The following is a 27,010-nucleotide window of genomic DNA, read 5'->3' as shown; positions in this document are numbered from 1 at the left end:
CCCATAAGCACAGTCCGCAGGGCCAGGACGAGGGGACCTGGAGGCTTACCTGGGCACAAAAGCATCCAGCACAGAGGAAACCGATCCATAAGACACGTCCAAAAAGAAATCCAGAGAATGACAGAGACTCTGTATCTCTAGTGGGGATCTCTGGTGAGCGGTTCAGAAAGACACGGGCATAGGGGTTGGGTCAAGACCCTCACCTGAGGACTCCATGACATGCTGTCACCCGGGGAAACTGAGGCTCAGGAGTGAAGAGACTGGAATTCAATGCATGCTGCAAAAGAAGCAGAACTGCATGGACTACTGGGTTCTGGACCACCCAGAACTCTGGCTCCCATCAAGCCTCCAGTTGAAGCCAGCATGGTCCTGCCCCTCATTTCACAGAATACTGAAGCCCTGAGGGGGAGTGGCCTGTTCATAGTCACAGAGTCCAACATGGCAGGACACAGCTGTCCTTGCACTTAATGCAGACTCAGACAATGGCACATGGCCAAGGGCGACCGTGGGAACACGGAAGGATCGCTGGGTTTTATAGACAGTCTGCGTGACTTGAAAGGCAGGATGAGAATTCTCCCAGGGACTTTGAGTTCTGGAAGCAGATAATGCTCCTTCAGAGGGAGGTGAGAAGCCAAGGAAAGGGAGGAAGGACCTCCTTCCTGCCCACTCCTGGGAGTTCGCTGTGAACTAGCTCCTTCCTGAGCAGTGTCTGGAAAGGATTTCCAGAGACTTTTCCCTGGGACATCTTGCCTGGGGACACCTGGTGTTAATTTGAAGGGTTCTGATAGCCTTTCTGCAATAGGGTACAGGGCAAAGGCATATTCCACTGTGAGGGGATCACATCCCAAACACTGACCTCTAGGCTGCAGGCAAAGCTGGAAGTGAATCCCGGGTGTCAAGATGAGGAGATCTGGGCCGTGTGTATGGGGTGCACAGCTGCAGTTAGAGCACCTTCCACATGCCCACCCTTCTCAAGCAATGATCCCTGGAACATGCACTCACTTAGGTGTTAGCGGACATGGTGGGAGCAAGGCAATCTGTGCGCTTTCCTAAGGACTGAGGACCCTGCTCCTGACCAGAGACAAAGGTTGTGTGGCTCTAACCAGGATGCTTTTCTTCTCTTCTTTCCCTCTGGGTGTGTTTTATTCAATTAGCTAACAAAGCACAGGTTTCCTTCCAGCATTCCCATACATGCTTTGCTTTGGTTGACTCTCGTCTGGCCTTGCACACTCAGAACACTCGTAGCCCTGACTCTCATTTCCACAGCTGTGCCCTTTTGCCCCCAATCTGCCTGCATTTCACTTTAATATCTCATGTTCTCCCCACCCCTCAATCAAACCCTATTTTAATTTTGAGACAGGGACTCGTGTTGTCCAAGATGACCCTTAATTCACTGTGTAGCCAGGGATGACTTTGAAGTCCTGGTCCTCTGTTGTCCACTTCTCAAGTTCTGGGATTACTGGTATTAGCCACCACATCCTAATCTTGGAGGCTCTGAAAGGACAGCTGGAGAGAATGGCGGCTGCACTCAAGGGCAGCACAGAATGACTCAAAACCAATAGTGAAGAATTAGGGGAATCTGTGACTCACCAGCTGGTTGTAGAAGGGCCGGCGAAGTTTGCAGGATTACTTTAACACTGATCTTTGGATTTTTGGAGTTGCTGGACTCTTGGCAGCTGGGTCAGAGTGAGACTTTCTGAGTGGACCAAGAAAATGTTTTAGCAAAGAGCAGACATGACTCAGGAAGCCTCCACCGTGCCAGGCCAAGCAGAGGTATCAGGAGCACTGAGGTGGTTGGTAGAGTGGAATCCTAAGTAGACACCTGGAGGAGGTTTGGGCTGGAGAGGGAATGAAAGTGAAATGGGAAGTGAAGATAAAGGAGACAGGGAAGAGGAAAGGAGGAGAGGGCAGACGGACCAGAGAGGAAAGACGAAAAGATGAAGAAGCAATTGAGAAGAAGCAGAAAGAGTCGAAGGGAGACAGAGAACTGACAGGAAGATGAACCTTTTCCACCACTGCGTGTTGGTCTAATAAATGTCAGACAGGCTCTTGAGACATGGCTCCATTGGTAAAGTGCTTACTGCACAAGGTTGAGGACTTGAATTCAGTCTCCAGCACCCAAATAAGAGCTGGACCTGCTGATGGCATCTTTGACTCTGCACTGGGGAAGCAGGGTCAAGAGGATCCCCAGGGCTGTTCAGTGAGAGACCCAGTCTCGAACAATAATGGAGAAAGTGACTGTGGAAGACACCAGAGATATCACACACACACACACACACACACACACACACACACACACACTACACACGCACAAACAGAAAGAGAGAGGGTATGGTGGGGACCTACAGTACTGCCTTCCCCGTGAGAAGCTATAGCTGATGGACAACACACCCATGTGGTCACACACCTCCACAGTGTACCACTCTCACGGGAGTACCAAAGGTATCAGTTGAGAGAGGATGACACCCCACCTGTGTGTGTGCTTGCCCAATAGTTGCCTAGACCGGTGACTGGAGCTGACCTCCTCTTGTCCCCTTGTGCACAGCTGTGTAGCCTTGATCCTCACCACCTACAAGAAGCACAGCTGCATCCTGACCCATAGGAGGAACTTCCATGCCCAGTGACAACACGTACTCTTCCCTTCTAATCTGCACAGGGGAAGACATTGACAGCATCAGTGCTGGCTCCTTTGCAGATGTATTTTCATGTGGGCATGGGGGGGGGGGTGGCCCGCTAGTCCTTTAAGATCCAAACTCACATTCTCAACCAAGCCTCATGTCCCAGCAGGAAGTCTGTGGCAGCCTGCCCTTTTCCCGAGTGCCTTCAGCTGTCTGTCACACAGGGCTTGGGGACTTTGCTTCTCCTGGGACCCTCAGTGTGATCTGGTGCACTATATGCCTCTAGGAAGGACAGTTCCTGACACAGGTTTTATTTTGTCACCTGACTGGTCTCTGGGGATTGATTCATAGAGGAACCTGTCCCAGAGATGCACAGGTGTGTGCTCAGTCAGCTCCCAGAATGAGACTCATGGAAGGTCCTCTGTTCTGCAGGGTACCCAACAGCTTGCTAGCAGACAAGGGGAGAACTTGGTGGAAGAACACAAGCCCCTCCTCTGTCACCTAGAGGAACTGCAATTCCATTTTAGAGCTGCACATCCACCAGGAAACTGCAAATGAAAGCAGCCTCTGCTGTGGGGTCACAGGGTGTGTGCGCACACCATTACCGAGAGGCTGAGTGTGGGAGTCGGGCTCGTGCCCCAGGCCTGTCTCTGTAGAAAGCAGGGATCTGTTTTTTCGGGAAAAGTCTTGCTGCATCCTGCAGCAGTGGCCAGTGATAGTGCACAGTGGAGAAAGCCAGGAAAAGCAATTTTACGAGGTTCACAGACACAGCTAAAAAAGATTGCTGCTGGAGAGGCATCTGCACATGCACAGAGACAATGGACAATGTGTCCCTGGGGGCCAACAAAACTTTATCAGCAATCTTACAAACAAGCTTTTGGTGTATGAGGGTGAACTAGCACTCATCTGGCCAAGAAGGTTTTCCCAGTCCCACTGTCTGATCTCCAAAGCAGTTTTCCTCCTGGAACAGTTTCTACTCTGCAGCAGAAACCATGTTCTTTGTGTTTATTGGTTGTTTGGTTTGATCATTCTTTTTGTTTTTGTTTTGACACAGAGTCCTTAATTGAACAGGATGACCTCAAACATCTTATCTTCCTTCCTCCAATTCCCAGTTGTTCGTATAACTGGCATATGCTGGCACACCCAGCTAGAAAGATTGTTCTTTCCAAATGTCCTATTGTCTTTATATTTTCTTTTATTTGCATGTATTGATTATACACAGTGATGGTTTTATACTGTCATTTTAATTTAAATATATTGTAGTTTGGCCATATTTTTCCCTACACCCTCTTCTTACTTTTTGCCAATCCTATTCCATCCCTCAGTTTGACTTCAGCTTTCATGTCACATGATATGGTATATGGTGTATAAAATCTAGGATGTCTGTTTTAGCTAGGGTTTTTATTGCAGTGATAAGACACTGTGACATAAAGTAACTTGGGGAGAAAAGGGTTGATTTCACTTTCCAACTTCTAAGTCAATCACTGAGGGAAGTCAAGGCAGGAACTTAGAGTAGGAACCTGTATGCAGACATTGATACAGAGGCCATGGAGGAGTACGGATTGTTGGCATGCTCCTCCTGTCTTGCCAAGACTGCTTTCTTATAGAACCCAGGACCATCAGACCATGAGTGATAGTAACCACAATAGGCTGGGCCTATCAATCACTAATTAAGAAAATGCCCTACAGGTCTTCCTACAGACGATTATTATAATTACATTTTCTCAGTGGAGACCCCCTTCTCTCAGATTACTCTAGGCTGTGTCAATTTGACATAAAAAGTAGCCAGAACAATGGTCAAATGAGAGGAACCATGCAGTATAAAAATGTGCAAATGTGCCCTTTTAAGTTTGGCCTATGATATTTAAATATCATGATGTGCAGTTAAATTCATTTTCTACAAATGCCATAATTTGATTGTTTACAGCTGAAAACTCCATATTCTCTCTCTCTCTCTCTCTCTCTCTCTCCTCTCTCCATATTATATATGTTTATGATCTATCCCTACTCAAGAGCTGAGCTAAAAGGTGATGGATAATCTCCTCATCAAGAGCTGGACTTGGAGTTCAGGGTTCAGGTTCCTGAAATCATATCAGTGCATTACCTTGTATGGCTGATGGGCATGATTGAGCATGCCTATTTTGTGTCTGTAAATTCTTTAGACAGTGAAAAAGAGTTTGAGAATATTTACCTTAGTGATAGTATGATTGTGTGTGTGTGTGTGTGTGTGTGTGTGTGTGTGTGTGTAGACACTGAAGGCGCAGAGGACCAAGGTGCAAAGTCTATGTTCTTTATCCATTACTCTGTGGTTAAAGGTATAATCTTTGTTCCCAAAGCCAAACCATTAATACCTATGAAACAAGAAGAGAAAAAAAGAGCAATGTTTAGTTTATGTGTTTTCTCCTGTCTTATATGTTTACAGTTGATGAAGCTGAATCCAAAAGACTATGGTAGATGATTGAGGTACACACTTGCCTTCCTCTAAAAGATAATTATTTTTCTTTCCACAAGCTCCATGTTTTACCTGAATGATACAGAGCTGAAAATCAGTTTCAGTAAATAACTAACATTCCTAATTAGTATGGTGCTTATTGCTATAGTACTTTGTATAGGTATTACACTCTCTCAGTAAAAACAAGGAAGGATCCTGGGAGGGTTTGAGAGTGAAACAAATATTCCAAGATAAAGTTATAGGAGTGCCATCAAGGGCCAGTGACTAGGGACCTAAAGTAGGAAAGGAAAAGACTTTTGAACAGAAGTATTATGCCTCAAACAGGAAGGAAAGAATTTTTATTAGAGAATTTTTTTATGAGAAAAAAGTCAGAGGATAAAGTTTTGGTGCGGGAGAATTGTCTGTATTCTGTCAATCATGTTTTAAATAAACTCTGATTGGCCAGGCAAGAAGTATAGGCAGGAAAACCAGACAGGAAGTAGAAATGATGCAATGAGAACAGGAGAATTCCGGGAAAGAGGAAGTTGATTCCTCCCAGTCCTGCGCAGACCACCGAGGAAGCAGGATGTGATATGCCAGCTGAAAAAGGTACAGAGCCATATGGCAAAAATAGATCAGAATAATGGGTTAATATAAGCTACAAGAGTTAATAAGTACCCTGAGCTAATGGGCCAATCAGCTTTATAACTTATAGAGATCTCTGTGTGATTTTCTTTTGGGCTAAACAGCTGCCGGGAACTGGGCAGGACAGAAACCCCAACAAGCCGGCCCCATTCATTGTTACAAGTTTTCACATGTTCAGGACTCAGAGGCTATCCGGTCATTGAATTAAAAGGATCTGATAATGGAATTCTTGAATGCCATGTAGGGTAGGAGGATATTTTGTTCCTGTTTTTTTATATGAAAATTTGGATAGAAGTTATAAAAATAGAATAAGATGAAAGTCAGAAGAGCAGAGTGGAGATGAGGAGAATGGAAATAGAAAGGAACGATAATTTTTGTTAACTCCTTCCAATAATAAAAATTTATATTTATATTCAGTATTAATACCAATATATAAGCTTTGTGAGGGAACTACTTTGTATGACATATTATGCTACTCATTTTCATATTGCTTCACTGGTAACTATTAATCCAAAAATGAAGTTGCTCTCCTTACTATATTTTATGTACAAGAAAGATGAATAATACTTAGAAAGGCTAAGAAATTTGATTTAAACCATGGCAATGTGCTCTGGGGCCAGAACTCCTAATCACATTATAGTTACAATATATGTTTGGACATTAGAAACAGAGAGATAGATAGCACACAAATGGAGAAAGCTTTACATATGACCTTAATATGCATGCTGTCATATATACATTTTGCTATTTGCAAATAATGGTATAGTGTAGATCCTTTAAAGTGTAGTTTTAGATAGGTCCTATGCTGTGGGATAGTGCTCTTGTACACTGGTGTAGGAGGTTCTTCTGTTTATGTGTTGCTTTCGTTGGTTAATCAATAAACTGCTTGGCCTGATAGGGTAGAACTTAGGTAGGCGGAGAAGACAGAACTGAATTCTGGGAGGAAGAAAAGCAGAGTCAGAGAGAGAGCTGCCATGGAGATGCCAGGTCAGACATGCTGAATCTTTCCTGGTAAGCCATGACTTCCTGGTAACATACAGATTATTAGAAATGGGTTAAATCAAGATGTGAGAGTTAGCCAGTAAGAGGCTAGAGATAATGGGCCAAGCAGTAATTTAATTAATACAATTTCTGTGTGGTTATTTTGGGTGTAAGCTAGCCGGGTGGCTGGGATGAACAAAGGGCCCGTGCTCCCTTCAACAGTATACTGTAAAAGATTTGTCATTTGTATTGATTTAATAAACTGCTGATTGACCAGTAGCCAGGCAGAAAGTATAGGCAGGTCAACCAAACTAGGAGAATTCTGGGAGGATTAAAGACACAGTCACCAGCCAGACACAGAGCAAGATGAAAATGCCTTACTAAGAAAGGGTACCAAGCCATGTGGATAAACATAGACAAGAATTATGAGTGAATTTAAGTTGTATGAGCTAGTTAGTAATAAACCTGAGCAATAGTCTAAAAAGTTTATAATTAATATAAGCCTCTGTATGCCTGAGGCTGAATGACTGCGGGACTGGGCAGGTCAGAAATTTCTGTCTACTTCTGTCCATTATTGATGAGAGTTTGGTTATTTATGTCTTATTTTGTATTTACAAATCAATGAACAACACTAAAACTATATATTTGTGTACATGTATATGTTTATATAAAATATTTCTGAAATATGCTTTTTTGACTTATTATGACCCTATTATATGTGTGTGTGTTTCAGTATCATATTGTTTTATATGCATTTCGAGCATATTCATCCTCCACTCCTCTCTGTAACTCCTCAAGAGAACTCAGAATGGTACAAGGCTTTAAAACCTCAAAGCCCATTCCCAGTAACATACTTCCTACATCCAGGCCACACCTCCTACACTTACCCAAACAGCACCACCAATCTGGGACCAAGCTAGTCTATGAAGGACATTCTCATCGAAACACCCTCACTCCCATAAAATTTGTTTCACTATTGCACCCATGGGCATATCTTACCTTGCCAATCATTATTGTGGTTCACAGCATTCACAGCTGGTAAAAACTGCCGATGCCTTTTTTTCTCACAGCAGCCTACGGCATCTTCTGGGACTATGAAAGCTAGCCAACAGTAAGGAAGCTTCCTGATCACTGCCATTTTTGATTTCTCCATGTCTTGTGACCAAATTATGTGGTATCTTCATCAGTAGTGTTTTATTAGCAAGTTTTAGTGGGCACCCAAGAACAATGGAAATAACCTGTATTGATATGGATTCTCAGGACGCCCCTGAGCAAAAGCTCTAGTGAGGTATAACTCACCTGGCACTAGGCTTTTTATATGGCAACATATGGCTTCTGGTAGGAGCATTATCCACTGTGTAGGGCAACTCTAATTAAAACTCTTTTATATGAATATATAAAAAGCTTATAAAATAATATGCTTCCATATGGCCTTTTCAAACACCCTTAGTGTTAGTTATTGTTCTGAATTTTCTATTTCTATCTTTTGGTTATGTTTCTATCGTGTTATTTTCATGTTACTGTTACTTAGCAACTTTATTAAGAATATCAAAGTTTAATTTACTTAAATGTTCCAAAATTAAAGTGCTTTCTATTTGTACTTTTCACCTGACCAGTTTGGGGTTCTTCAAATTATAAAGTGGTGTAGTGGCTGGGGTGACAGACATTTAAATCAGACTGCCTAGATTCGAGGTCTGGTTCTACTCTTTGTTAGCTGGGTGTAGAATGAGTTGTTTATCATAACTTTGCTTCATTTTTTCATCAGAAAAGTTTAGGCAAATAAAAATATTTCATGTAGTCATTTTGAAAGTGAAATGCACTATTATGTATAAACTGCTAAGAAGCACACAGCATATTGTAAGTCCTGAAAAATATGAAGGATTCTCATAGATGTCTCCTAGATGTCTGTTGACCTTGTTATAAAATTAATTTTTTTTTTTGGTTTTTCAAGACAGGGTTTCTCTGTGGCTTTGGAGCCTGTCCTGGAACTAACTCTGTAGACCAGGCTGGTCTCGAACTCACAGAGATCCGCCTGCCTCTGCCTCCCGAATGCTGGGATTAAAGGCGTGCGCCACCACCGCCCGGTTTATAAAATTAATTTTAATGGCACGAAATATATAAACACATTACCTATGTAGAGGTATAGCTTAGTAAAGTCTTTGCTATAAAATCATGAAGAATTGAGTTGAATCCCCAGACCCATATAAAAAATTGATGTCAAGTATAGTGACAATCAATGGTAATCCCAACACTGGGTAGGCTGAGACCCATAGATTCCTGGGGCTCACTGGTCATCCAGTGGAACCGATTTATTGAGCTCTAGGCCAGGAATAAATCTTATATCAAAACAAAATAAAACAAAAAATACAATTCTCACAAAACCAAGATGGAAAACACTTGAGGTCGACCTATGGCTTCGACATGAATGTGCACATGTATACAAACACCCCCTTCCCAAAACCTCCCCAAGTATTGAAAATTATTTACTTTGTAAGTCAATGCTCACTAAGTCTTTCACGGAGGGCAAAGTAACACTGATAAGATATTGCTTTGTATTCTATTTTAACATATTGTATCACTACAAAAGGAATAAAGCACAGTAAGAGGGTTAAAGATTTTTTTCTGTGATGGTCTCCATTTGCTGTACAGTGAGGCCCTTTGAAGAGGAGTGGATATAGGGGTAAGATTTATAATATAGTAGGGAATTAATCTGTGTATTATCTGTGTAATATAAAATAATATATCTATATACACACACATATAAGCTAAGCCCTTTGGACTGACAATGTTCCCCACCAGAAGCATAGACTAACAAAAACCTTAATAGAAGGCATGAGAAATCAATCTTTCAAATGGTTGGTCAGGTAGTTTAAGTGACTCCCAAAATAATATAGATTATAGATGTGATGCTTGATTACTCCTCAGGAGTTGAGGATGGGTCCCAATTACCAAAGACACCACACACTTAGGACAAAGAACTTCAATGATTCAAACTGGATCTGACCTAAAAGCCTCTTTCCTGTACTGTAGTTTCCATGGTTCTAGATAACACTATGTAAGCTGCCAAGGGAGAGCAGCAATTAAATGGTCCCACCCAGCTGCAACACCTATGAACCATGACAATAACCTACATGGCAAGATATGAATAAAGGTGCAATAAGTGACACTCACATGCCACTGGCAACCAGCAGCTGTCTAATTGAACTTAAGGCCTACTCACTTGGCAGGAAGGAAATCATGTCTGGTTCTAGAAGCCTAGATAGCTTCCCAAAGCTAATGGAGTATTGGACCTTCAAAAAGAATCTGTGCTGGGTGGTGGTGGCACGCACTTTTAATTCCAGCACTCGGGAGGCAGAGGCAGGTGGATCTCTGTGAGTTCAAGGCCAGTCTGGTCTACAAGAGCAAGTTCCAGGATAGGCTTCAAAGCTACAGAGAAACCCTGTGTCCAAAAGCAAAAAGAAAAGAAAAGAGTCTACTACCACCATTTTTCTAGGTAAGAATAATCCCTTCCTACAATATAAACCTTGTTTTTGTAACAGTAGATAATGTAGGTACCGCCCTCATGAAATACCCTATCTTTAGAGGAAAAGGAACCTGTCACAGAAGACCACACTGGAAACAATGCAGAGATCAACAGACCATGGGGAGCCCAGTCTAATGAATACACCACAGCCTCCGCATCCATGACTCAGAAAATATCTCAGAAGAGGGGGTGGAAAAATTGTCAGAGTCAAAAAACTAGGAAGTGAAACAATCTGTCTTAGAAATTGAGGCATAAACAATTCTACAACAATAATAATAACAGTGGATGTGTTAATGTGGAAGGGAATTTTTTTTCTGGATTCCACTCTTAGATGAAGAACTATGGGTGACTGATGACTGCTAGGAGAAGAATTATCCTCTCCCAGTGATGAGCCCCATTATTGGTTGTCCAATGCGGAGTGGTCAGCCTTGAAACCATACCCACATAAACAACAAAAACAGACTCGGCAGGACATAGATCCTGGTAGGGGCTGGAGTGAAGAAAGGGAGGGGAAAAGAGCTATAACTACTTCAATTTATATATATGCAGAGAGAAAGAGAGACAGAGAGACACAGAGAGAAAGAGAGCTTTTGTTTTTTAAGACAGGGTTTCACTGTAGCTTTGGCTGTCCTGCAACTAGCTCTTGTAGACCAGGCTAACCTCTAACTCATAGAGATCTGCCTGCCTCTCCCTCCTAAGTGCTGGGATTCAAGACATAAGCCCCCACGACCTGGCCTAAAAATATATTTTTTAAAAAAATAATGGGGACTTTGTTTTGAGAGGAGGAGCTTCTTGGATAAATATATCATATATAACATTTAACATGACAGCTTATCAAGAAACACAGTATTGAGATAACTTAAAGTAAAGCATAAACATAAGGACTGGACTACCTCTGACAAAATGCTTACAGTGTGGATCCTTTTACAGTTGAATATTTTACACGTGTCAAAAAGAGCTCTTTCCTCCCTCTCACTTCTTTCCCTCCCTCCCTCTCTCCCCACCTCCTGGTGGTTGAAACCAAGGCTTTGCATGCTACTATCACTAACCTACATCAACTAATTCTGAAGTATTAATAATTTTCCTAAAATAGAATTAAAATTCCCCTAATTTATTTTATGAAGCAACAGCAAGTTTGATACCAAAATAATACACAGAGAAAACAACAGTTATGGCAGCCAAACAACAACAACAGAAAGGACGGTACTTCATTTCTCTATGGGGATATTTTTTATCCAGGAGATTATTAAAGTGACTTTGTAAAATCCTTAGAAAATAGTCCAAGATTGACAACAACAAGGTCAATACCCCCCCCCAATTAAAATGTCCAATTCAAAGCAGAAGGAATTTCCATGACACTTTTGCTGATTGTTTTCCTGCCCCTATCTGATATATCATGGGACAAACTGAAGGAAACAGCAGCCTAGAGAGAAGAGGACAGACCTGGTTATAGCACGCTCACCTGTCTGGAAGACTGCCTGAACGACTGGTCTGTTTCACTGAAGAGCTCATATGGAGAACACTAGCACAACTCAATTCTTAGCCTGACAAGAGCCATAAAGTGTCAAGCACTTTGTATGAAAGGTACAGGGAGATTGGGGGTCCATTTATGCCTAAGGCAAGATTATAGGTAGAGTAATAGAATACAAAATCTACAGCCCAAAGAGGCTAAAGTAAGATTCCTGGAAATCAATATCTTTGAAATCAGCTAAGTATAGGGGAGCATTTCAAAAACACATGCACAAATCTAAGCAACATACATACTCAGAAAAGAACAGACTTCAAGTCTCTTTGGGGACTGATTCCAAGGCTCACAACACACACTGCTAATTGGCATGATGAGGGTCTACTCAGGCACAGAACTAGTTTACAAAATCTAAAAACATAGCTACTTTTCTAAATTTACAATGTTTGACAGACACAACATATACCCATTTCAAAGGAAGAAAAATGAATTGGTACTTAGGAGGCATAGGCAGGAGGATTTTGAATTTGAGGCCAGTCAGGGATATATAGAGAGACTATATTTAAAGGGGGAGAGCAAAGAAAAATGAAGGAAAGAAAGGAAAAGAGGAAAATACTGCACTGAAGACATAGTACCCTTGTAGCACCGTGATGGTTTGAATGAGATGCTCCCCAGAAGTACTAGACACTTGAATACTTGGTCCACACACTTGGTGGCTGTTTGGGAATGATCACATATGGCTTTGCTGGGGAAAGTATGTTACTGGGGGGGAGACTTTGGGGTTTTGAAATACTCATGCTATATCCCCAGTGAGCTCTCTCTGCCTCCTGCTTGCAAATTCAGATGTGAGCTCTCAGCTGTTCCTGCAGCCACACAGTTGTTCCAGCATCATGAACACTAACACTCGGAAAACATAAAAGCCCACCTAAATGTTTTCTTTAATAAATTGCTTTGTCACAGCAATGGCAAAGTAATGCAGCACACTTTCAAATGATTGTCCTAAGGGGGAGGGAAATGGGAGGCTGGGAGGAGGTGGAAATTTTTTTCAATAAAAAAAAGATAAAAAAGACAATTGTGAACAAAGATATAGAACTTAGAAAGTAGAACCACATAGAAATTCTAAAATTAATCAAAAATTTTCAGTAATGATGTTCAACAGCAGATTCAGAGAGAAATCACAATGTTGAAAACAAGACATTTAAAATTGTTGAACCTGAGGTTCATAAAGAAAAAATTATAATAAAGAATTGCAAGCATAGTTTAAGGAATTTATAAGATTGCACTGAATTGAAGATATAATGTAAAAGCCAGCAACTAGTCAACAGCTATGGAGGGAGGATGGGAGAGAGGAAGGAAAAGACAGAAAGAGAAAGAGGTTGAAGACAAGATAGCCATGCAAAGAGCTGGGTTAGCTATCCTAATATCAGAAAAATAAAGTCTTTAAATCACAAATTCACAAGAGACAACAGAAAAGGACATTGTATATTGGTAAAAGAACCAATTCACCAAGTGGTGTGGGACAATTCTGTATTCTGTGAATTATGTTTTAAATGAATGCTGATCGGCCAAAAGCCAGGCAGGAAGTATAGGTGAGAAAACCAGACAGGAAGTAGAGGTGGGGTAATGAGAACAGGAGTATTCTGGGAAGAAGGAAGCTCCACCCCAGTCCTGCCCAGACCACCGAAGAAGCAGGATGTGACCTGCCCCTCTGAAAAAGGCACTGAGCCACGTAGCTAACATAGATAAGAATAATGTGTTAATATAAGTTATAAGGACTAATAAGAAACCTGAGCTAATGGGCCAATCGGTTTACATCTAATGTAGAATTCTGTGTGGTTTCTTTGGGGGCTTACTGGCTGTGGGAACTGGGCAGGACAGAAACCCCAACAAAGCAGGCTGTCATGTTACAACCAAGAATATATACTATTTATAAAATATACATGCACCAAACAGGAGAGTTTCAATGTATATAAAGCAAACAGCAATAAAACAGAAGAATCAAGCAATTTTACAGGCCAATTGAACCGAGCAGACATAGACAGAATACTCTACACATAAATAGCAGAATACATAATTTTTCTTATTTCACACAGAACATTCTCCAACATAGATCATATAATAGGCTATATAATAAGTCTTAATTAATTACAAAAGATTGAAATCATTGCTGTTTAGTCTCCCTTTTACTTTAGGGAGAGGTAGAACATTTTTGACTTTATATACCCTACCTATTTGGTAATATTAGTGCAAGTCTAATGTGATGATTATTTCTTTACTGTTGTGTAGGATCTTACCTTTTCTACTCATCTTTTCCTCTAATAGGTGTGTTTGGGGCTGTCTGAGATTCTGTTGAATAATCTTCTAGGTGCCAGTGAATCCAAAGGTCAGATGGTTGTTCCTTGTGGTACTGTCAGTGCCACAGTTCTGGTTACTCCATTGGTTTCTCCGTGATCCTGGGATAGGTCAGTGCTCCTGAGCTTTGCTCTGCTCCTTTGGAGTTTGCTGTCTCAGGCCTGCTCTATCCTAGGTTGGGCTCAGACCTGTTTCTGTAAATCCTGGTCTGGATTCCCTCCTGCAGAAGTCCCTGGCTCGGAGTCTGAATTGTTTGGTGAGTCATTTGGACTATCCTGACTAACCATTTGAAAAGAAGTTTCACAGATTCAACGCAATACCCATCAAAATCCCGGCAAAATTCTTCACAGACCTTGAAAGAACGGTACTCAACTTCATATGGAAATGCAAAAAATCCAGAAAAGTCAAAACAGTCCTTTACAATAAAAGAACTTCTGGAGGCATCACAATCCCTGACTTCAAACTCTACTACAGAGCTACAGTACTGAAAACAGCCTGGTATTGGCCTAAGAACAGACAGGAGAATCAATGCAACCGAATGGAAGACCCGGATATTAATCCACACACCTTCGAACACCTGATTTTTGACAAAGGAGCAAAAAAATAACAAATGGAAAAAAAAGAAAACATACTTAACAAATGGTGCTGGCATACCTAATGACAACATGTAGAAGAATGAAAATGGACCTATATCTATCACCATGCACAAAACTCAAGTCCAAATGGATCAAAGACCTCAACATAAAGCCAGCCACACTGAACCTTATAGAAGAGAAAGTGAGAAGTACACAGTTTTGTTCCTTTAGAGAACACTAATACAACATCTAGTTAGATAAATGTTATAAAAGAACAAATTCCTAGAAAACCTGTTATGACTGAATCATTAACAAACAGAAAATCTAAATAGAACCGTAAGTAGTAAGGACACTGCCTCAGTAATGAACAGGCTCTTAACAAAGAAAGCCCAGCACCTGATGGCCTCACTAGTTAATTCTTTTTTTATTAAAAAAAAAACCCTCTCTTCTTAACCTTTTACAAGAAAATTTATTGCCATGTACAAAACTCAAGTCCAAATGGATCAAAGACCTCAACATAAAGCCAGCCACACTGAACCTCATAGAAGAGAAAGTGGGAAGTACACTCGAATGCATTGGCACAGGAAACCACTTCCTAAATATAACCCCCAGCAGCACAGACACAGAGAGAAACAATTAATAAATGGGACCTCCTGAAACTGAAAAGCTTCTGTAAAACAAAGGACATGGTCAACAAGACAAAACGACAGCCTACAGAATGGGGAAAGATCTTCACCAACCCCACATCAGACAGATGACTGATCTCTAAAATATACAAAAAACTCAAGAAATTGGTCATCAAAACAACAAATAATCCAATAAAAAATGGAGCACAGATCTAAATAGAGAACTTTCAACAGAGGAATCTAAAATGCCTGAAAAACACTTAAGGAAATGTTGAACATCCTTAGCCAGCAGAGAAATGCAAATCAAAACAACTCTGAGATTCCATCTTACACATGTCAAAATGGCCAAGATCAAAAACACTGATGACAACTTATGTTGGAGAGGTTGTGGGAAAAAGGGAATACTTCTGCATTGCTGGTGGGAATGCAAGCTGGTCCATCCCCTTTGGATGTCAGTGTGGCAATTTCTCAGAAAATGAGGAAACTACCTTCCTCAAGACCCAGTAATACCACTTTTGGGTATATATCCAAAGGATGCTCAATCATGCCACAAAGACATGTACTTAACTATGTTCATAGCAGCATTGTTTGTCATAGCCAGAACCTGGAAACAATCTCAATGCCCCTTGACCGAAGAATGGATAAGGAAAATGTGATACATTTACACAATGGAGTACTACACAGCAGAAAAAATAATGACATCTTGGATTTTGCAGAAAAATGGATGGAGCTAGAAAACATTATTTTGAGTAAGGTAACCCAGACCCTGAAAGACAATTATTACATGTACTCACTCATAAGTGGTTTTTAAATATAAAGCAAAAAAATAGCCTACAAATCACAGTCCTAGAGAACTTAGACAACAACGAGGACTCTAAGAGATACATACATAGATCTAATCTACATGGAAAGTAGAAAAAGATCTCCTGAGTAAATTGGGAGCATGGGGAACTTGGGGGAGGGTTGAAGGAAGAGGCAGGGAGGGGAGCAGAGAAAAATATAGAGTTCAATAAGAAGCAAAAGAGGGCAGGAAAAAATTTCATTAAAAGTTTTATTATTTCAAAAAATAACCTCTCTTCTTAACCTTTTCCAAGAAATTCTTGAGGAGAAAATGCTTTTTATCTGTTGTCTGAGTTTTCTGTCCTGCCTGGTTCCCACAGTTGTTAAGTCCCAAAGAAATCACACAGAGGTCTATATTAGTTAAAAACTGATTGGCCCATTTGCTCAGGCTTCTTATTAACTCTAATAACATATATTAGCCCATTATTCTTGTCTATGTTAGCCACACGGCTCAGTACCTTTTTCAGCAAGGAAGTCACATCTTGCTTCTTCTGTGTCTGGGAAATGACTGCAGAGGAATTAGTTTCCTTCTTTCCAGAATTCTCCTACTCTCTTTCACCTGCCTCTACTTCCTGTCTGGTTGTCCCACGTATACTTCCTGTCTGGTTACTGGCCAATCAGCATTTATTTAGAATATAATTGACAGAATACAGACCATGTCCCACACCACTTATCTCATTCTATGAGGCCAAAATTAACTTGATATTAAAGCTAGACAAGATACTTACACAGAGAGAAAAGTGTAGGCCAATATCTTTTCTGAATGTTGACACAAAAACCTTCAATATAATCTAGAATAACCTGGGAAGAGAATTTCAATGAGGCATTGTCCAGATCATGTTGACCTGTGGGTATGTCTTTGGAGGATTATCTAATTATACTTGAAGTGGGAGCTTTCTCCCACTGTGAGTGACACAATTCCCTAGGCAGGAAGCCTGACCTTTCTAAAAGTAGAGAAAATGAGCTGAGCAAAGTAAGTATGCATGCATTTGTTCTCTTGGTTTTTGACAGGGGATGTAATTAGTTGCTTCAAGTTCCCACCTTTCTTACTCTCATTGATGTACTGTAACCTGAATTTATGAACCAAATAAACTCCTTTCTTCTAAAAAAATTATAAATAAAATATCAGTAAAACTAACTCAATAAGATATTAAAAGGATGATACACCAAGCTTTGATAAAATTTATTTGTGGACACACTTTGAACTTAGACTGACAAAGAGTGAGGCTCTGGAGGGGCCAGGTGAGGATAGGTTGAGGAGTCACTAAGGAGCATTTCATATCTGGCTCCCAGGCAGCCTTGCCTCAGAGTAAGCACAGACACTCAAAGCCCTTCGAATGAAAACTCCTGCGACATGCTTAGGTAACATGTTGCAGATGTTATTCCTTTTTTAATATAACTTAACTTATTTTGTTTAATAAAATTTGTGTATTCCAAAAAAAAATTATTTGTGGAGTGCAAGAGTATGAAATTTAGTCACTACTTCACTTTGCTAAAATGAAGGGACAAACATAATCATTGCAAATTTCACAGAAAAATAATTTGATGGAATCTAGTAGACTTAGGGACTAAAAGCCCTCAACAAACTAGAAACAGAAGAAAACTACCCCAATGTTAAAAAAAATACACTCATTGATTAAATTCAATGCTTTTTTTTTCTCAAGATATGTTTGTTATGAGACACCTTAGCCACAGTTGCTAAGAAAAAAAAAGACATGGAAAATTGAAAAGGAAGAAATAAAACTACCTGTGTTTGAAGATGACATAGTCATCCATGTAGAAAAAATTAAATGTTCCACAACAAAAATAAAAATTAGTTAGCTCTAATAAATGAATTCAACAAAGGGAAAAAATACAAAATCAACACACAAAAGCCAGTTTTACAATACTTACATGTGCAGAAATGTCAATGAAATCCATTATTTTGCATAATATATGCTAATAAAGTGGCTAGTCTAGACTGTCAGTTATATTTTTATATATTAACAATGAATAAACCAAAAGGAAATTAAGAAAAACAACTCCTTATGAATAAAATCAAAAAGAATGAGATACTTAGTAATAAATTGAATTATACTTTAAAATATATTTTATTAATTCTTAGAGAATTTTATACAGTGGATCTTGATTATATCCATTCCCCACCTCCTCCCAGATCCACCTTAGTCTTCACATTTACTGTCCTTTTTTTTTTTTGTCTGTTTGTTTTTCAGAGGAATCTATCACACTGCAGCTGTTTTTATCCTCTGTCTTTTATACTTGTTCCCTCTTCCACAATTTTCCCTGAGCTTTAAGTGTAGGAGTTTCATTGTAAATATATTCATTTGGGATGGGCATCCCATAGTCAGTTGATATCTCTATTTTAACCAGTTGTGCCTTTCTGTAATGATCCTCATCTACTTCAAAAAGAAGCTTCTTTTGAAGAGGGTGAATAGAAGGATAAGTGTTTAGAATGCAGCTAGAGATTATACTGATTTAGGAAACTGGCAGCAGTAGGTCCTCCTCTAGGGCCCATGACCTCACTAGCCACAAGTAGTTGACTAATTTTACAGTGCCAAGCATGATTTCCCTCCTAACAGGTGGGTCTCAAGTCTAATCAAGTGATTGTTGAATACCCCCAGGATACAAGTGCTACTATTGCACCATTAGAATATCTTTTCATGCTGGCCATTGTTGTGTTACATCTGGATAAGACTATTGGTTGTTTTTCTCCATTGGCAGTTTGAATAACACCTTTTGCAACTGAGAGAGCTAGTCCTCAAGGAGGAGGCTTCTATGTTATATCCTGGTTGATATAACAATAGTCTGCCTTCCTTCCTTCCTTCCTTCCTTCCTACCTTTTTCCTTCCTTCTTTCCTTCTTTCCCTCCCTCCCTCACTTTCTCCCCCCCTCTCTGGAAGGCACCAGGGGCAATAACAATAGCCTATAGGGGCAAGGTTTCTAGCCCCAGCTGGACTCAGCCTCTTTATGTTACTGAAGATGATGTTGAACCCATAATCCTTTGATCTCCACCTTCTAAATGCTAGGATTGAATGTGTGCACATCCAGTCCCACTTTATTTGTTGTAGAAGACGGAATCCAGAGCTATATGCATATTAGGCAAGCAGTCTACCTACTTGCTATATAAGCAGCGCCCCCCCCCCATCATGTTGTTCTTTTGAAATTCAGCTCATTTTTCTTCTAGTACTGGATATTGAAAATAGAGCCTCATACATGCTGGACAAGGAACCTGGCATTGAACTATATACCCAATCCAATGAAAGACATGTCTATTGAAAACTGAAAAAAATGCTTTGAAAGAAATCTAAAGACATAAATAAACATAAACATGCCCCCATTATATTTCCTTTCTTTTTTTAATGGTCAGCTGAGGATTTATTGGCATAAACATAACCACATATAAAAACATAAATTATGAAAAACAGTCATGATGTACCCTCCCATCCCCCAAGCCCAGAGCCCCCTTCTGCAGGGTCAGCCTGGCACCATCTTGGTGCATCCAGTAGTCAGTGGAGCAAGACAGCTCACATAGGAGGTCTTTGAAGTCCAGGTTTATGTTAAAGTCCAAGTCGCGATTGCTTTTGGCATTGAGCCTCATGCCAATAGTGTCAAAGATCTCCTCGCCAGTTTTCACAGTTAGGTAGTTCTTCATGTAGAACAGTCTGCTTCCAGTGTGTGTATGGGTACATAGGACTAGAAGAAAAGCCGGTCCTCTTGTGGTATCGTGTGAACTCGATATTGAAGTAGGCCACCAACGCATGTATGTAGTCATTCCTCTTCACTTGCAGGCAGAAAGGGGAGGAGAAGGTCAGGTCCTCTCCCTTGACCATATAAGTGTCCACCTCCTTTATGAGGCAGGCATTACATTTTTCCACCAGTGGATCTTACAGTCTTTATATCGTCAGTCCTCAATGTCTGTCACATAAAGGGTGGCCCAGTCTGGGAAGATGAGACCATTGGGTGCCAGCCACTTGTCATGGGCACGCAGCACAGTATTGAGCATGCACTCATAGAAGAGACAGTCACCCATCCACTCGCTGATAATGATGTCCACTTTCTCCACAAGCAGCTCCACCTCCTCCACCTCACTCTTGATGATGGTCACCTTTGACAATCTTCACAGCATAACCAGAGATACTGGAACACTCAGACCCAATGACCTTGCTGGCCTGTCTTGGACACAAACATGCAGAGGATGCCAGTGCCTGGGCCCACATCCAGAAGTACCTTGTCTTTGAAGAAATGCCTATTGTAAAACATGGAGTTGTTGTATGTAAGGGTATATACGTCATCCTTCAGCATCTCTTCATGGATGACAAAGTGAGCATAAGAGTCTTTGGATGTCATGTCCTCAACATTGGGCAGTTCATGGCCTCAGCTGCTGCCATCTTCACCCAAGTCCTCAGGCCTCCGAGACCCCTCCCCTTTCTTCTCTCCCCATTCTATTTTCATGAAGTGGAAAAAGTAGCACAGCGTTGTCAAGAGGTCTATACTGCTCCCAAACATCCACAGATTTCACAGACTCAATGCAATTCCTATCAAAATACTTAGAATATTATCTCTAATAAAATTCATACAGGATATCAAACGACTGAAACAGTTTTGAAGACTTGGACATCTCACAATTACTAATTTAAAATGTATCACAAAGCCACAGTAATCAAAATGGTGTGAAGTAGGGCAGAGAGCTGGAAATAAATCCTTGTCTACACAGCAAATAAGTTTCGGCAGAGAAGCCCAAAATACTCAATGTCATCAAGATGGCTCAGCAGGTAAAGGTCTTGCTATATAAACCTGGCAATCTGAGTTTGATCTTTGGAAACCATGTAATGGTGGAAGGAGAGAACTAAGTTGTCCTCTGGTACACATAAACCGTGGCATACATGTCCTCCCCATATAATGTTCACACACACATATGCACACACAATAATAAAAATTTTAAAAACCATTGGGAAACCATGCATTCACATTCCAAAGAATAAATTTAGTCCCTTAACTTTGAAAATGCAATCTCAAAATAGAATACATTTCTTTGAAAATCATACAATTTAATGAGTGGTTTGAAAGTGGAAATAAAATAAAATCCTATGCCAATACTTAAAAGACAAATATTCAATTAATAAATGGACAGAGAATCTGAATAGATAGTTCTTCAAAGATAAATAAATGGCTGATAAATATATGAGGAGCTGCTGTAAGCCATTTATTGTCAAGGACATGCAAGTCAAAGCCACAATGAGATATCACCTGACATCCAATGCAATAGTTTAAGAGATAAGAAAAAGTATTGTCATAGAAATTGAGGAACTTGACCACATTCACTGCTGGTAAAACTCTTAAATCCTGTTGTTCAGAACAGTTTGGCAGTTCTTCAAAAAGTTAAACACAAAGGTACAGATGACCTAACAAGCCTATCCTAGATTCAGTTCTAACAAAGAATTGAAACTGTCTATACAAAAGCTTACACACAAATATTTATAGCAGCATTGTTCATAAGAGGTCCAAAGTGAAAAGACACCAAATGTTCATTAAATGATGAGGGCCAAAATGTTCATACGGTACAACTGTAGACAGCAAATGAAAAGAATCAAAGAAAGAACTGAACAGCAGGACTGCATGAAGTTATAAAGCTTCTGCACAACAAGGAAACCATCATGAACATGAAAAGACACCCCACAGAATGAGAGAAAAAATTTGCATACTATACATCTAACAAAGGATTGTTTAATATATATATATATAATATTATATATAAATAACTTCAAAAATTAAATACCAGGCTACAGTCAATAAATGGGCTGATGAGTTGAGTACATGGTCCTTGCAGTCACCAACCACCTCTGGTTCTTACAATCTTTCTGGCCTCTGGAAGAGGGCTTCCACAATGATGCTGAGCCTTGGGAGAAAGGGGTGTCATATAAATGTTCTATTTAAGGTTGAACATTCCACAGCTTATTTTTGACTGGTTGGATTGAAGGAAGACAGAGGGAGCTATGATGGTCACAAAGTTCCACGAATATATTCAATTTAATTGTACTCTTTAAGTAGGTGAATTATATTGAGAGTTATATTTCTCCTTAGTTTTCTACAAAAGAATTATATGAGACACATAAAAGAAATAATTCTTTATTTACATTTGATGAAACATATCTGCATAAAGTCATGTTTCCACAGTCTCCTGGTTTCACTGTGTAAGTATCTCTCAGTTATTCACAATAAACTACTTAAGAAGGGATATGGGTTTGCTTAACATGTACGCTTCGGCATACTGCAAGGCAAGACAGCAAAGTTCTATTTGTAGATTCATAGACTCTTCTAAATCAGTACAAATGAGAAAACTGAGTCCCAGGCCAAAGAAAACAGCATCCCAGTTGACAGAATATGTTCCAGTAAGAGTAGTGAGTGACTCACTAGGATTACTGGTGACTAATAGCAAGTCTCGAACTATCTGGAGCCGTAAGCGGCAGGAAGAACATAGACCATGGGTCTGATAAAGCTTTAGCACTGTGCACAAAGTTCTATAAATAGAGTGCTGGGAAAATATGCTCATACTCGAGTGTTGAGGGTACAATTTTGGGGAGAGATTCCCCCATGTTTCTCTTCGAAGGGGCCTGGTATCACCACTTGGCATACTGTTCGAAGACAATTGCCATGATGTTAAACACCCAAGTCTGTGGCTCCCATGGAGTGAAGATAGAGGATGGCTTCCAACTATCCATTTCTTTCTAGTTAAGATGTGCCTATCCTCCCTCCTGTCATCTTGTCTCCTCCATTCAGTACTGTGCGCTTTATAAGCAACTTAGGTATCTAATTACACAGCTATAACTTAATTGGTCCTAGCTGCTAGTTGCTATAGTGATGGAGCCAGGTGCTTTGCTCACTAAGAGGGAGCCTAAGGTGGGAGGGGACAACATGAGAGGGTGAAGGCTGAAATGAAAATACTTTAACAATTCCTCTATGTAATTAAAATTCCATTTTAAACTATTTTCTATGCTCTCCATGAAATAAGTCTTACTCAGGATTAAAGCAGTTCAAAAAGGACAATTCCAATGCAAGGATAAGGCTCATGTAGTCCTGACCTACAGTAGTTGCAGATAGCAGCTTTGAAAAGACACAAGAAGGAATGAAGATCAGGATCTAAATGGCCATTGGCATGTGGATGGCTAAAGAAAATGTGGTATACATACCGAATGAATACAGTTCAGCAATAACAAAGAAGGAAATAATGATGATCCTGACAATATGAATACACCTAATGGTGTGTGTGTGTGTGTTCCTGTCTCAGAATCTCATTTCATTATGCTTCTTTGGCTCTAGCAAACTCTCTTGTTTTGATGACTCTGACAGTTTAAAAAAATTCCTGGCCAAATGTTTTATTGATGGCCCCTCAACTTATATTTCTCTGATATTTTTTCTCATATTAGTATTATGGATTTGGGGTGGAATAACACAAGACAAAGTGCCATTCTCACTATATCATGTCAAGGGTACTTGCTATTCATATAATTTAATGGTCCCAATATTGGCACTAGACCAAGTGGCTGAGGTAGAGCTTGTTGGGTTTCTCCAATACAAACTAAATCCTCCTTTTTTCCCCTGTACTCTTACAAGGAAATCACTGTGCACAGCCCCCATGCACAGATAAGGAGTTATAATTTCCCACTTAAGGGATAGCATTATAAATTGTTTAGAATTCTGCACAAAAGATTTATCTTCTCTATTCATTTTATTTTTATTTAAGAATTTATGCCAATATGAATTTATGGACATTTATTTTAGACTCCAGATAATAATCAAATAATACTTATTTAATTGTCACAAACACCCTAATTTGGCCATTAGGAATCCGTTTAACTGCTATGTCCTTTTGATGCCCTCCATTATTTAAGTTTTTTGTTTGCTTGGTTGTTTTCTTTGAGTTGGGATCATTTTGATTTTTATTGCACTGCCTTCCTTTCTACACTAAGTATGCTTCTGCTTCTCGATTCAGTCTCCGTAAGCCCCTATGAGCACAGGTTAGATCATTCTGTGGGCCATGTTCTTACGGTGTCCTTGATTCTCTGGCTCCTACAATCCTTCCTCTTCCTCTTCTGGATTCCCCAAGCTCTGCATAAAATTTGGCTTTTTATTTCTGCACCTGTTTCTGTCAGCTGCTGAATGAAGCCTCTCTGATAATGAATATGCTAGGCTTCAGTCTGTGAGTATAGCAGACTATCATCAGGAATCATTTTATTGACTTTTTTCTCAGTCATTTTTGGTTCTATCCTAGATTTCTGGGCTGTCTAAGTCTCTTGGTCCTAGCCCTCCAGGCAGTGTCAGATGTGGACTCCCTCTTGTAGCATGGGTCTCAAGTTGGACCAGTCATTGGTTAGCCACGCCCACAATTTCTACACCACCTTTACCCCCAGCACATCTTGCAGGAAGACAAATTGTAGGTCGAAGTGTTCGTGGCTGGGATGGTCTCCTAGTCCCACTAGCGGACTTGCCTCGTACAGAAGATGGCTGGTTCTGGCTCTGCTTCCCCCATTACTAAGAGTCTTTGCTACAGACAGCCTTGTAGATTCCAGGGAGTTTCCACTGCACTAGGTTTCTACCTTACCTCTGAAATGGCCCCCAATTTCAGTTGTCTGTTCCAGTACACTCTCTCCATCCTCCCCAACATGATCCCTCCTGTTCCCATCTCATCCGTCTCCATTCTGCCACCAAAATCTATTCTAATTTTCCCTTCCCAGGAAGATTCATGCACACTCTCTTGAGCCCTCCTTGTTACTTAGACTCTTTGGGTCTGTGGATTGTAGCACAATTATACTTTACAGCAAATACCCACTTATAAGTGAGTATATGTCTGTTTTTCTGGGTCTAGATTACCTCACTCACAATTTTTTTCTAATTCTATCCATTTGCCTGAAAATTTCATAACCTATTTTTTAACAATTGAGTAATATTACATTGTGTAAATGTATATTTTCTTCATCCATTCTTTAGATGATGGACATGTATGTCATTTCCAGTTTCTGACTATTGTGCATAAAGCTGCGCTGAACATGGTTGAGCAAATGTCCTTGTGGTAGGATGAAGTATTTTTGTGTATATGCCCAGAAGTGATATAGTTGTATTTTGAGGTAGATCATTTCCCAATTTTCTGAGTAACTGCCATATTGATTTTCAAACTGGCTATACAAGTTTGCACTCCCACCAGTAATTGAAGAGTGTTCCCCTTACTCCATATCCTCACCAGCATGAGTTGTCACTCGCATTTTTGATCTTAGCCATTTTGACAGGTATAAGATGGAATCTCAAAGTAATTTTGATTTGCATTTCTCTGATGGCTAAGGATGTTGAGCATTGTTTAAGTGTTTCTCTGCCATTTGAGACATTTGAGACTCCTCTGCTGAGAATTCTGTTTAGATCTGCACTACATTTTTTCACTTTTTAAATTTTACTTTATAAAAATTATCTTTTTTCATTTTACATATCAATCCCAATTCCCACTCCCTCCCCCTCCTCCAATCTGTATCCCATTTTCAAATTGGATTATTTGGTTTGTTGATGTCTACATTTTTTCTTTTTAATCTGTTAAAAAATACTTTTGTTTTTCTATCCCAACTGGAGTTGTTCTTCCCAGTCCCTCCCCCAAACTCTCCTCCTTTCCCCTACCCCCAATCCACTCCTCCTCTATTTCTCTTCAGAAAGGGGCAGGTGTCCCATAAATATCAACCAGCCATGGCATATCAAGTTGCAGTGAGACCAAGCACAACAAGGCAACCCAGTAGGAGGAAAGGATCCCAAAAGCAAACAACAGAGTCAGAGACAGCCCATTACCACTGTTGTAAGTTTCACAATGAGACCAAGCTACACAGATGTAACATATATGCAGAGGATCTAGGTCAGTTGCTGCTTGTCGGTTCAGTCTCTGTGAGCCCTTATGAGCCCAGGTTAGTTGATTCTGTGAGATTTCTTGTGGTGTTTTTAAACCCTGTGCCTCCTACAATCTCTCATCCCCCTCTTCTGCAGGATTTGCTGAGCTCTGTCCAAAGTTTGGTTGTGGGTCTGCATCTGTTTCCATCGGTTGCTTAATGAAACCTCTCTCATGACAACTGGGCTAGGCACCAATCCTAGCACATATTGTAGGCTGGACAAAGTGTAGATTTTTTTTTTAAGTTAGTCTTGTATATAGTCACTTAAAGGAAGGAGTTTATAAGCTGAAGGAGGATTTCCCTGGGAGGGTTTTTGGGTTTGCATATGTATACTACAATATCTTCTGAAAATAATGATATTTTGACATCTTCCTTTTCGATTTGTATAACCTTGATCTCCTTTAGTTTCCTTATGGCTCTAGCTAGAATTTCAATATTTAATCTATATTAAATAGATATGGGGAGAGTGGACAGCCTTGTCTTATTATTGATTGTAGTGGAATTGTGATATGGAACGCCCCTCTGTATGCTGTGCCGTATTACTTTTGGTTAATGAATAAAGCTGTTTCAGCCAATGGCTTAGCAGAGCAAATCCAGGCAGGAAATCTGAACAGAGATATAGAGAGAAAGTAGGTGGAGTCAAGAAGACACCGTGTAGCTACCAAAGGAGAAGAACCTACTCGTAAGTCGCAGCATCATGGTGATACACAGATTAATAGGAACAAGTTTATTTAATATGTAAGAGTTAGTTAATAAGAAGCCTGTGATAGTAGGCTGAACAGTGTTGTAATTAATGTATTTTCTGTATGATTATCCAGGTCTGAGCAGTCGAGAAATAAATGAACAGCCTCCATTTACAAAATGGCGTCCATACATTTGGGACTAACCCACGTAGCCAGCCACACACTTTGGATGTGTGTGATTGTATGTCCGCTCGGGGTTAGGAGAAAAGTAGCTGAGAGCATGTTTGCTGCTAAGCACCCCTACCTGGGCAAGCAGCTGGATCGGGTCTGCTAGGCGTGCTCAGATTCCTGCCG

The 27,010-nt window shown here is 40.2% G+C and overlaps 1 long non-coding RNA gene and 1 pseudogene across 1 annotated transcript; both read right to left on the bottom strand.

Annotated features, from left to right (window-relative positions):
• Positions 1-1,018: 1,018 nt before the first annotated feature.
• Positions 1,019-2,567, bottom strand: LOC121442848. Its single transcript, XR_005973602.1, has 3 exons — positions 2,472-2,567; positions 1,591-1,696; positions 1,019-1,071 (listed from the first exon to the last, which is right to left on the bottom strand). It is a non-coding gene; the product is annotated as an uncharacterized LOC121442848 (long non-coding RNA).
• A 16,901-nt stretch (positions 2,568-19,468) lies between these two features.
• LOC121442857 lies at positions 19,469-26,672 on the bottom strand (annotated as a pseudogene).
• Between the last annotated feature and the right edge of the window lie 338 nt (positions 26,673-27,010).

The sequence above is a fragment of the Microtus oregoni genome, unplaced genomic scaffold, assembly GCF_018167655.1.
Source record: "Microtus oregoni isolate MIOR12 unplaced genomic scaffold, Mior012 000097F_ref0000449, whole genome shotgun sequence".
Taxonomy (NCBI): domain Eukaryota; kingdom Metazoa; phylum Chordata; class Mammalia; order Rodentia; family Cricetidae; genus Microtus; species Microtus oregoni.
Note: the sequence above shows the minus strand (reverse complement) of the source record. Positions and strands in the feature narration are given on the sequence as shown.